Source organism: Panthera leo, chromosome A1, assembly GCF_018350215.1.
Source record: "Panthera leo isolate Ple1 chromosome A1, P.leo_Ple1_pat1.1, whole genome shotgun sequence".
In the NCBI taxonomy this organism is placed as follows: domain Eukaryota; kingdom Metazoa; phylum Chordata; class Mammalia; order Carnivora; family Felidae; genus Panthera; species Panthera leo.
Window position 1 is genome coordinate 74,003,770 of NC_056679.1, and position 10,152 is coordinate 74,013,921.

General features: G+C 37.7%; 1 long non-coding RNA gene across 1 annotated transcript; it reads left to right on the forward strand.

Annotated features, from left to right (window-relative positions):
* The first annotated feature begins 235 nt into the window (after positions 1-235).
* On the forward strand, positions 236-9,542 carry LOC122199530. The gene is made up of 6 exons (XR_006193548.1): positions 236-320; positions 824-944; positions 3,094-3,144; positions 4,153-4,223; positions 6,200-6,389; positions 9,124-9,542. It is a non-coding gene; the product is annotated as an uncharacterized LOC122199530 (long non-coding RNA).
* The last annotated feature ends 610 nt before the right edge of the window (positions 9,543-10,152 follow it).

Here is a 10,152-nt window from a genome sequence, read left to right on the forward strand (position 1 = left end):
AATTGACAATAAATAGCCTGGGGACTTAGCTGCCACAGCTGTCCCTTATTAGATCATAGTGCAGCTCATCAAATTAAAATAAGCTGTCCTAAATTCTGCACTGTACAAGGGAAGAAAGAAAAAGCATTAGGCCCTCTCAGAGAGCCCTTTAGAGTGAATTATGTTGATGGTTTGTGTAGAAAATGGGCCAGATGACAGCCAAGTTAGAGCAGCCTGTCACCACAACTAATGCTCACATGTCAGCTTTTGGACCGGAGCACAACTGAAGGCTTACAACTGACTGGCCGTCAGCTTTGGTTCAGGAGGTCAAGGTGCACAAGGTGAGGGTCTCTCCAAACTTCCAGCATGCCTCCCGGAGCCTTCCGTTTCCCGAGTCTGGGGTCTTATAAATGATGGGATGTTACGGGTCTGTGTGTAGAGTTTTAAATCACGATCTGATATGGAAGCCTTGCTAGAAACATGTGTAGTTTTACCCAGATTTTTGTAGGTGGCTGGCTTCAGAGATACACTTAATTAATTCCAAGAAATGCAGTTAGGCAACTGCAAATAAGGTCTCGTGCTAGTGGCGAAAATCATCTTCTTTGCTGCCATTTTCCCAAATAAATTTACCTCTGTCTCTAAAAACACGCAAACACAGCGCACGTTGGCACCGCAGCGTGTGTTTTTAAAATGAACTGAATGTGCTTTTGCCTTCTTTTGTTTCCAATGCCAATGTCACCTAACGGAGAAGTGGTATAAATCCCCAAGTAGGGTAAGAGCGGGGTGGGCGGAGGGATGAGCCTAAACTCGCGCCAAGTTGTTTGTTCTTTTGTTTGCCTTCAAGATGACCAAAGAGAAAAGATAGCAGAGAAAAGAACAGTGAAGCCGATTGAAGAAGCTCTCCAAGTTCATCAAACAACTCTCTCCAGCAGCATCTGCCGCCATCTCTGCTGTGCGGACTACAGGTCAGGACACGCGGGCCGTGGGGAAGAAATCCAAGCTAGGCAGTGCGCTGGGTGAGGGGTTCTCCTATCACTGCTCAAACTTTGTCCTGATGTGCACACCCCTCCACTGAAATAAATCCTCCGACAGTAGGTCTAGCAACAGCCTAAGACAGCAAAGGACATAGAAAACCATAATCTCATTCCCCGAAAATGGCTGGTAGTGCAAAATGAACTTTCGTGTGCTTAGCACGCGATGGGCCATTTCTGTTGAAGAACAATGTGGGCCAGGTGAAATATTGAGATTTTTATTTACATGGAGCTCTCATTTTCCCTGCTTGTTAGGAAGTCATAGGAAAAACAAAAACAAAAACAAAAACAAAAACAAAACCTATCGTTTCTTTTTCCCTTGTGGAAAGTGAAAATAAACTAATCTTTGTAGAATGCACGCAATGTATGGCTATTTGGATTAGTGCATGCATAAGTACTATTACATTTAAGACTCTATTAATATTCAGTGAATCTTAAAATATTTCAAGGTAAATCGTTCAAGGTTATGCAATTGAAAATCATGGACATGAGAGTATATATATGTATATATATTTTCTGTTTACTCGGTGTCACGTTGGGCGTGTAATATATGTGTGTAAATTGAGCGTCATTGACTATGCCAAGTTTAAAATCCTGTTCCTGAAATATCATTATGACTAATTAATTCTCTTCCAACCTTTCATAGCTCTTTCCCTATGAAATCCACTTAATATAAGAGACCAAGAACAGAAACAAGGCATTTCTACTTTGGAGAATGATGTTCCTGGTGGCTTACAAATATATCTTCATATTCTCATTTCATAACTTGAGTACATTATGCCTTTAGTCATTTTTGCTTGCAATATGGATTTTAGTAGATTTGCTGCTTGAGATCTCAAACATAAGGGCGTCACATCAGCCGAAATATGAGTAGGAGCAGTAAACCCTTTCATTTACCACACTTATTAATATGCTTTTTTTTAAAGACCAAAGGTAAAACTGATGCTTTTGTTTGTTTCACAAACAACTACTTTTCCTTCAAGCGTCTGCATCAGTTACTTATATTTTGGTTACCTAATGGCACCTGTGCCTGGTGGCTCAAATCATGGAATAAAACAAGAACATAATTTCATGCTGAATACTAAATATTTTCTAAGACCGCAAAATACATAATGCAAAATCAGCACATATTACTTATTAATCAGCCCTGTTTTAAGGTGATTTAGGCCCATTAGATCATAGTTTAAGGAATATATCTTGAGCACGAATTTGCTTTATACATTACAGGATTCTGCAGAGAATTTCCATGTGCAGAATAGAGAAAAGCATAGACTGGCATATTACAAACAATAAAACCACTGACCATGAAGCTGGAGCACAGGCTTCTGTGAAGTATAATTGACATAATTATATTTGAACCAATTTGACGGAATTTATTACAGCTTTCATATTCCCTGAAATGTTATACTCAATCTATCAAATAATTGTTACACACGTAATATTTTTAGTTCGTATTTCACATGCACTGAATTTATTTTCGTTTTCAAAATATGAAAGACCTTCTCTTTTACCCTTGCTTTTAATCTGGCAGGGGCGGGGGCTGGCCCACATTTGAACTCTCAATAACCCCCTTTCTCCACATTTCGATGAGGTGCTGCTAACATGTGGTAGGCATGGACCTGAGTTTTATCTCCACTTGTTAAAATGTTTGCTAGTCTGCAGTAAAAGTACAGCTAAAAGTACTCTGTAAGGTTTTATTAATTTGGGGATCTAAGCCATTTCTCTCTCAGTCCATGACCGTTGCCTTTTTATTCGATACAAAAATGCTATATACTTAAAGGGCACCTGATAGGGGGAGGAAAGCTATTCTAGGAATTTTAAAGAGTGGGAACAAATACACCGTTTTTATAAGAGAGAAAAGTAGGTATTCCTTTAATTTGCAAAACCCAGATGACCCAATAGCAGATTTTATATGATTTCAAGATACACACTCGTTACTTGTAATAGATTTTTGTATAATCAGAAAGCCGCTCCTTGTGATTCCGGCATATTCAAAATTACTAATATCTTTGCAACAGCAGCATTTATTTTTAATAGCCGTGATTCTAAAAGTGTTTCTCCCATTATTGCCTCCGACCTCAAGGCACTTCATCAAAGGTGGAGAGTCATGACGTTGGCCGCACCAAGTTTACTGGTAAGACTTTTGGGTGTCAGTCAAACGTGTGGACACAGAGCTACCTCTTCAAATAGTTTCTCAGACGTGTTATATCTTAAGTCTCAGGGATGAAATTATTTTCTCCTGAAAAGCCTCGGTGCAGAAAAGAGAGTCAAATATTGATAAGAGCGTATAACTTAACAGAGGTCATCGCATCTTGCTTTGATGCTGATGGTTTGCTCCAAAGTTTTGTAACAATTAATTAAATTTATTATCTACCCAGAAATATATGGACATCCCATGTCACCTGTAAAAAAACACAAGAGTAAGAAGCCATCGATATCTGTCATGTCATTAAAAAAATAATAATGCTTAGTCATAGATTTTATTTACTAAGCATTTCAGAAATGTCATATATTTTATAGAGTTTATCCCACGTAATTTATTCAATGAGCCTAGAACATGGATAGCTCTACGCTGACTTTAAAGTTGAAGAAACTGATGCTTAAAATGCCTTAATTTTCTTGATTCAAAGTGCTAAAAACACATAAAAATATGTCTATTTTTTGCGGCAAAATTTTTTGAGATGTTTATGCAATTTAAACTTTATGAAAGCATGATTCCACTGATATAACTTGTAACGTACTTGAGTAGGCATGCGTTTCAAGAAAGTGAATGGGACAAAAAGGATTTCTGAGTTTTAAGTAAATATAAATTCTCAACAACTAAAAAAAAAAAAAAAAAAAAAACAACGAAAAAACCCTAGAAGATCAGGATTAATCATCTGCATGAGTGTTTGTTTCTGAAAATTTTAAGAGGATATTCAAATCCATGTGACTTTTACTCATTTACTTCTGTTTTCACGTGATTATTCATGAAAAAGTGCCATAGCCACACAAGTTTAAAAGCTCTGATGGTTTGTGCAACCCCCAAAATAAATAGATGGATACAATGAATCGACTTATGCTACTGATTTTTCTTAAGAAAAATGTACAAATGTACAGGTTTTTATTCAGATATTTAGCAAATCTCTCTTCCTATTTTCAGGTTAAAAAAATGTCCTACCTTCATTAGTCTATGCCACACATACGTCATAAAAGCAGTTTTCAATGATTCAGGTACGTGTCCACAAAACCACCCACAATCATGGACCAGGATCAGAGGAGGCAAAGATTTCAGTGTGTTAGCATCATTTTTACAGAATTCAGTGTCTGAACCTACATGCTTCCGTCTGGTCTGATGGTAGTTTCTGATTTTAAAAAGGGCTGGGAAAATTCTGCTTTGTGGGAAACTGGAAAAGAACACTGCAAAACAGTTTTGTATCTTTAGCAGAGACTGAAGCAGAGAAGTCATCATCCTAATAAAGACAAAAGGGAAAGCTGAGCGCACACTTAGCAACAAAACAAAACAAAATAAAGCAAAGCAAAACAAAGCAAAACCCAAGCTACTTGATTAACTATGAATTAATAAAGTGTCTTTGGGAATAATCTAAGTCTACCATTTGTTTTGAATTATGCCATATCTAATAAAAATGTTCAAATTCTCAACTTAAAGAAATTTATGCATCATCAGCTCAGATATTTCTAGCAACAGGAAGACTGAAATATAATGGTACAGAGATATTCCAAAGTATTTTCTTACTATTAAGTAGATCTTACTTAAAAGCTGGTATAGCAGTCAGATTCGAATTTTGAGACAATTGTACCTGATTCCTTTTTTTTTTTTGTAAAAATAGCATACATTTAAGCCCTTTTCATATTTTCTAAATACATTTTGGCAGTTTGAGTTCAAGAAATTCAATTTTCAGTCACGCATGGAGCTTCCTAACTACTGCTTTAGTAAGTCATTGTAAGAGTGTTGGCTGTTATATTACTTATGTTACATAAAAGAACATTTGCGAGCATTTATTTACAGTAACTTTGCTGTGTTTTAACAAACCCAATTAGCATAATGGCTCAGGCTGCTATTTTCCCATCCCTCACGATGATTAAAGATTTTAGAGTTCTCTTAACTAACATCATCCATTCCAGTGTTTTACCTTAGGTCTACAGAAGAGATTATACACAAAATTAAACATATATTAAGACCGACACCCATAGCAATGGACAAATACTCCTAATGCAGGGAGAGATGTCGCTACAAGTAGTCTGAATACCATTATGACCCAGAAGTTTTAGAGTGTTGTCCTGATGGTATGCTGGAAAGAACCATGGATCTGAGGGGAAAGGAGAATAAACTTTTTTTTTTTTTTTTTTATAGAAGTTAAACAACCTGAAGTCAGATCCGGTCGCAAGGAAAGGGGCTGTCCACTGCATCCAGTGGAGCCTGGGCCACTCCTGCTCTAGCTAACCGGTGTCTCATCCAAGGGGCCAATCCCATAGTCCTAGCACAGAGGAAGGGTTTGGGCACCTGAGTCATTCCCTCCCTCCCACCGCCCCTGTTCTACGGCAGGCTTCCACTATCTTTAGCCTTGATGACAACAGTGTCTGCTTAGTGGGTCTCCTGGTCCCCAAGGGTGACCTCAGCTCTCATCTGCAATCTGCAGCCCCATACTTTGGACACCAAATCTAAAAATGTCATTTCACAGATAATGAATTTAAAATGTTTCGTGAATGGAAAAAATTCTTTAAAGTCTTTGTGATATCCTGTAGTTCTGGGGAAGTTGTCTGAAAGGAAGAGGAGAAAGCCCACGCAGTTATTTACCAGAGACATTAAGGAATCTACCAGGATTTGATTCTTCACTCCTCCCTAATACCTCCTCACAAAAGGAGAAGAATATAGTATGGATATAGTATGATTCCGATGATACAGCTAACTAGCATAAGCAGCAACAAACCAACAGTTATTAAACTATATAGCTACTATGACTCATTTACAATTGGATAATACTGAAAATTATTCACAAAATATTATACAGTTATAATTTATTCCAGTAAATATATGAATGTAGCACATTAGAAAATAGATTATTCAGTAAATATTTTGAGGCAAATAGCTTATACAAATGTATTAAAAATAAGCTTTAGATCGGATAAGATTAAGAAGTGTATCATAATTATTGGGAAAAATAGAAGAATATTTTTGTAACACACAGATTGGAAAGCTCTTCTGAACAAGTGAAAAAATGGAGAAGATATTAAAACAGATGTTGTCAAAGGTTATTCATAAGAAGTTAAAACGTTTTAATGGCAAAAAGAAAAAAAAACACGGAAGAGGTTTCCACCTAATATCTGTGACACATGTAGAACATTGAAATTGGATGATATACTTCACAAAGAGTTCAAGTAAGTACAAGAATATAAACAAACTAACGCAAAATCTGTCAAAAATATAAACGTGCAGTTCACAGAAAGTACGCAAATGGCCAATGGACTAGCATTTAGCGCAGTAACTATCAAAAATGAAACATCGTGGGTTTTTTGAAAGGTAGGTAGGTACCATATTAGATTTAAAGTCTCTCTAATCTGATAATCTACTACCCAATAATAACGTGTGCCTAGAATTCTATCTTACGTGAATAAAAGGTTGATTATGACAATGCATTCATTACAATTAAAAGAGGAAGAAGAGGAGAGGGGGAAGGAAGAGGAAGGAAATAAAGACAAACACTCATCTGTGGAATTTAAGACACAAAACAAACAGCACAGGAGGAAATAAAAAGAGAGAGTGAGAAAGGCAAACCAAGAAACAGACCCTTAACCTTAGGGAACACACTGATGGTTACCAGAGAGGAGATGGAGGTGGGAGGGATGAGTGTAATAGATGATGGGGATTGAGGACTGCACTTGTCGTGATGAGCCCAGGGTGATGTGTCACGCCTGAAACTAGTGTTACACTCCGTGTTAACTAGAATTTAAAAATACATACATAGGGGCGCCTGGGTGGCTCAGTCGGTTGGGCGGCCGACTTCGGCTCAGGTCATGATCTCACGGTCCGTGAGTTCGAGCCCCGCGTCGGGCTCTGTGCTGACAGCTCAGAGCCTGGAGCCTGTTTCGGATTCTGTGTCTCCCTCTCTCTCTGACCCTCCCCCGTTCATGCTATCTCTCCCTGTCTCAAAAATAAATAAATGTTAAAAAAAAATTTAAAAAATAAAATAAAATAAAATAAAAATACATACGTATATACAGACAGTCCATTCATACAAATTAAGTGGTCATCAGCAGAGAGGGAGGGAATGGACGAAAGAATACATTAAATTGTGGTACAGCCACAGAGCCATACCATGAATACTACGGAATCCTATACTACGTAAAGACGAGGTGTAAGCAAATCCGTCTATTTACCATTCGCAGCTGGGCACCGAGGTACGCGACACACGCTGAAAGCAGTCAAATGCACTGTTTCAATTGGAAGCCCACGCATCACGCCCATCGGGCCCATAGCGCCTCAGTTCTCAGTGTAGGGCGCTCAGGCTGGCACAGAACGGACAGAAACTAGAAGCAGGGGTGATTTCAAAAGCCATTTAGGAAGAAAGCCTTTTCTAAACAGGACCCAGAAGTGAGACCATCCAAAGAGAGAGATGAATAAATTTAACTCCTCGATCAATTTCACTACATCAAAACAGAGTGTGGCAAAAATAGTACAACAAGAGTAAAAAGAAAACAAACGGGTAAACACCGAAAACTCTTTGTAACCCATATGACGGAGAAAGGCTCTTCTCTGCATTTTATGAAGAGTGCCTACGAATCAAAAAGAAAAATAAGCAGAGAAACTACAAGGTTATGAACATACGGTACATAACATAGACATTTATTTATTATTTATTTTTTTACTGTTTATTTATTTTTGTGTGAGAGCAAGAGAGAGACAGAGTGAGCATGAGTGGGGGAAGGGCAGAGAGGGAGACAGAGTCCAGAGCAGGCGCCAGGCTCTGAACTGTCACCACGGAGCCCAATGCGGGGCTCGAACTCCAGAACTGGGAGATCATGACCTGTGCTGAAGTCGGTCGCTTAATCGACTGAGCCACCCAGGCGCCCCACGATAGATAGACGTTTAGATTTCAGGTCTATTTTTCCATATAAAAAGCTATAAATAGATGAATTAAAGAATAATTTTCCTGAAGCTAACAAGCTTTTTTTTAATTAAAGAAAGTGCTAAAATGGCCTTTTCATAAACTTTATTAAAAAGAATATGTAGTACTTTTAATAGCTTGCGAATGAACGAATGAAATTATGTTTTGTATTGCTATTGTATTGTGCCAAGATCATTTTAATCCAATTAAATTTCATAAAAATATCCATGAACGTTCTTACTTTGGGAAAGGTCCTGGGAAGCATTATTGGTAAGATAAAACAAATAAAAAGCGAGATCCGCCTTCTAAGAATGTAATTTGCTAAGAGTTGTAATCTTCACGACATAGCTGTAATAATATCAGGTTAATTTGGGTAAGCAAGTCCGTGGAGGTAGATGAAGAGGGTCCTATTGAGTTTAGGGGAGGGAGGAAGATCCTAATTTGGCGTGGGGAATTTAGGAATGCATCTTGGAGGAAAACCACCCTCCACGATGCCTTTCAGGAGCTGAAAGTTTATTTATTTATTTTTGAAAGAGAGAGAAAGCACAAGCAGGGGAGGGGCAGAGACAGAGGGAGAAAGAAAGGATTCCAAGCAGGCCCTGAGCTGTCAGCACACCAGACGAGCACGCGGGCCTCGAACTCACAAACCACAGAATCATGACCTGAACCGAATTCCAGAGTTGGATGCTTACCTGAGTCCTCTAGGTGTCCTGGGTTTATTTTTAATAAAGGTGTTTTGAGCTGATAGTCTCAGAAAACAAAAAGAAAAGAAGAAAATCGTTCAGATTATTTCTCGCTAACTCTGGCTACTCATAAAAAATTCCCTGCGGGAACTTTTGAAAACAACTTTTGTGCAGCTCCGATTTAGTCAATCCCCAGTCGATTGCGGCAGGTCCCTAGAGATGGGTCTTGGTTTGTATTTTTAAAATATTATCTCAGATTTAAAAATGGAAATAGGATTGAGAACCACTAACCTCCATCTAATTCATGTGATCCTTTATCCCCAGAGTTCAGACTGACGGAAAACAGTCCATGATCTGGTGAAAATACAGCGAGAATATTAGGAGGGGAACATGATGCTAGCTGCGTCAACGCCATTAAGTATTTTATCCACATCAGTCACAACGTCTCCACCTTTCAGTGCAGGATGATGTACAAGAAATCACATGGAAAGCTCTAAGCAGAAAAAAATAATATATCACCACGTCTGGTTGATTTTTCAGATCCATAATTGGATGACTGTGGAAAATTAAAATGGAACTTGGCAGGACTGTTGAAGTCAATTCTACAGACACTTAGGGTAGGTGAGGATACTTAGCCCTTATCTATTTTAAATTATTCAGATGTTTCCCTAGTCTTTTTACTTTAAGTGATACAGAATGTGGGAGCCCAGCCTCTATTACAGATGTGGTGCTCTTTGAAGACATAATAACGACAACAAGCTGAACTCAATGTACTGAGTAAATCTGCAAATAGGAGTCTCATGATATTTTATTGCCTTATTCTGCCACTGAAACATCACCTCATAAAGAACCGTGGTGAAAATTACTAATAATGGTATTTGCATTTTAGTCTAATTGAGGAATACAATGTTGGTTCCCACTTAAAATGGTTATTCCAGAAAACCAGTGAGAGGAGACATGCTCACATTCTTTCCCTTCTGAAATCCTAATACAGGGACAGAATCTTCATCTGAATGTATAATTCATCTTTTCCATGTAGATAAATTTCTCTTCATGGCAAACCCAGCATCAGTTCTCTTATATAATCCTATCTGCATAATTAGTCAGAAATAATGGATGTCATGTTGCTTAATACAAATTAAAAATCATGTTTCTGATTAAGAGAATACATTATAATATATAAAAATATTTAACAGGCATCCAGATTTTTTTCCTTCATTTTGTCAGCGTGCTCCCAGACTCTACGATAAATACATATGATATAAAATAATATAATATAAATAAAATTAGTAAATAAATAGTAACACAAAAGCTTGAACTTATTTATAATTTAACTTTATATCTATATCTATC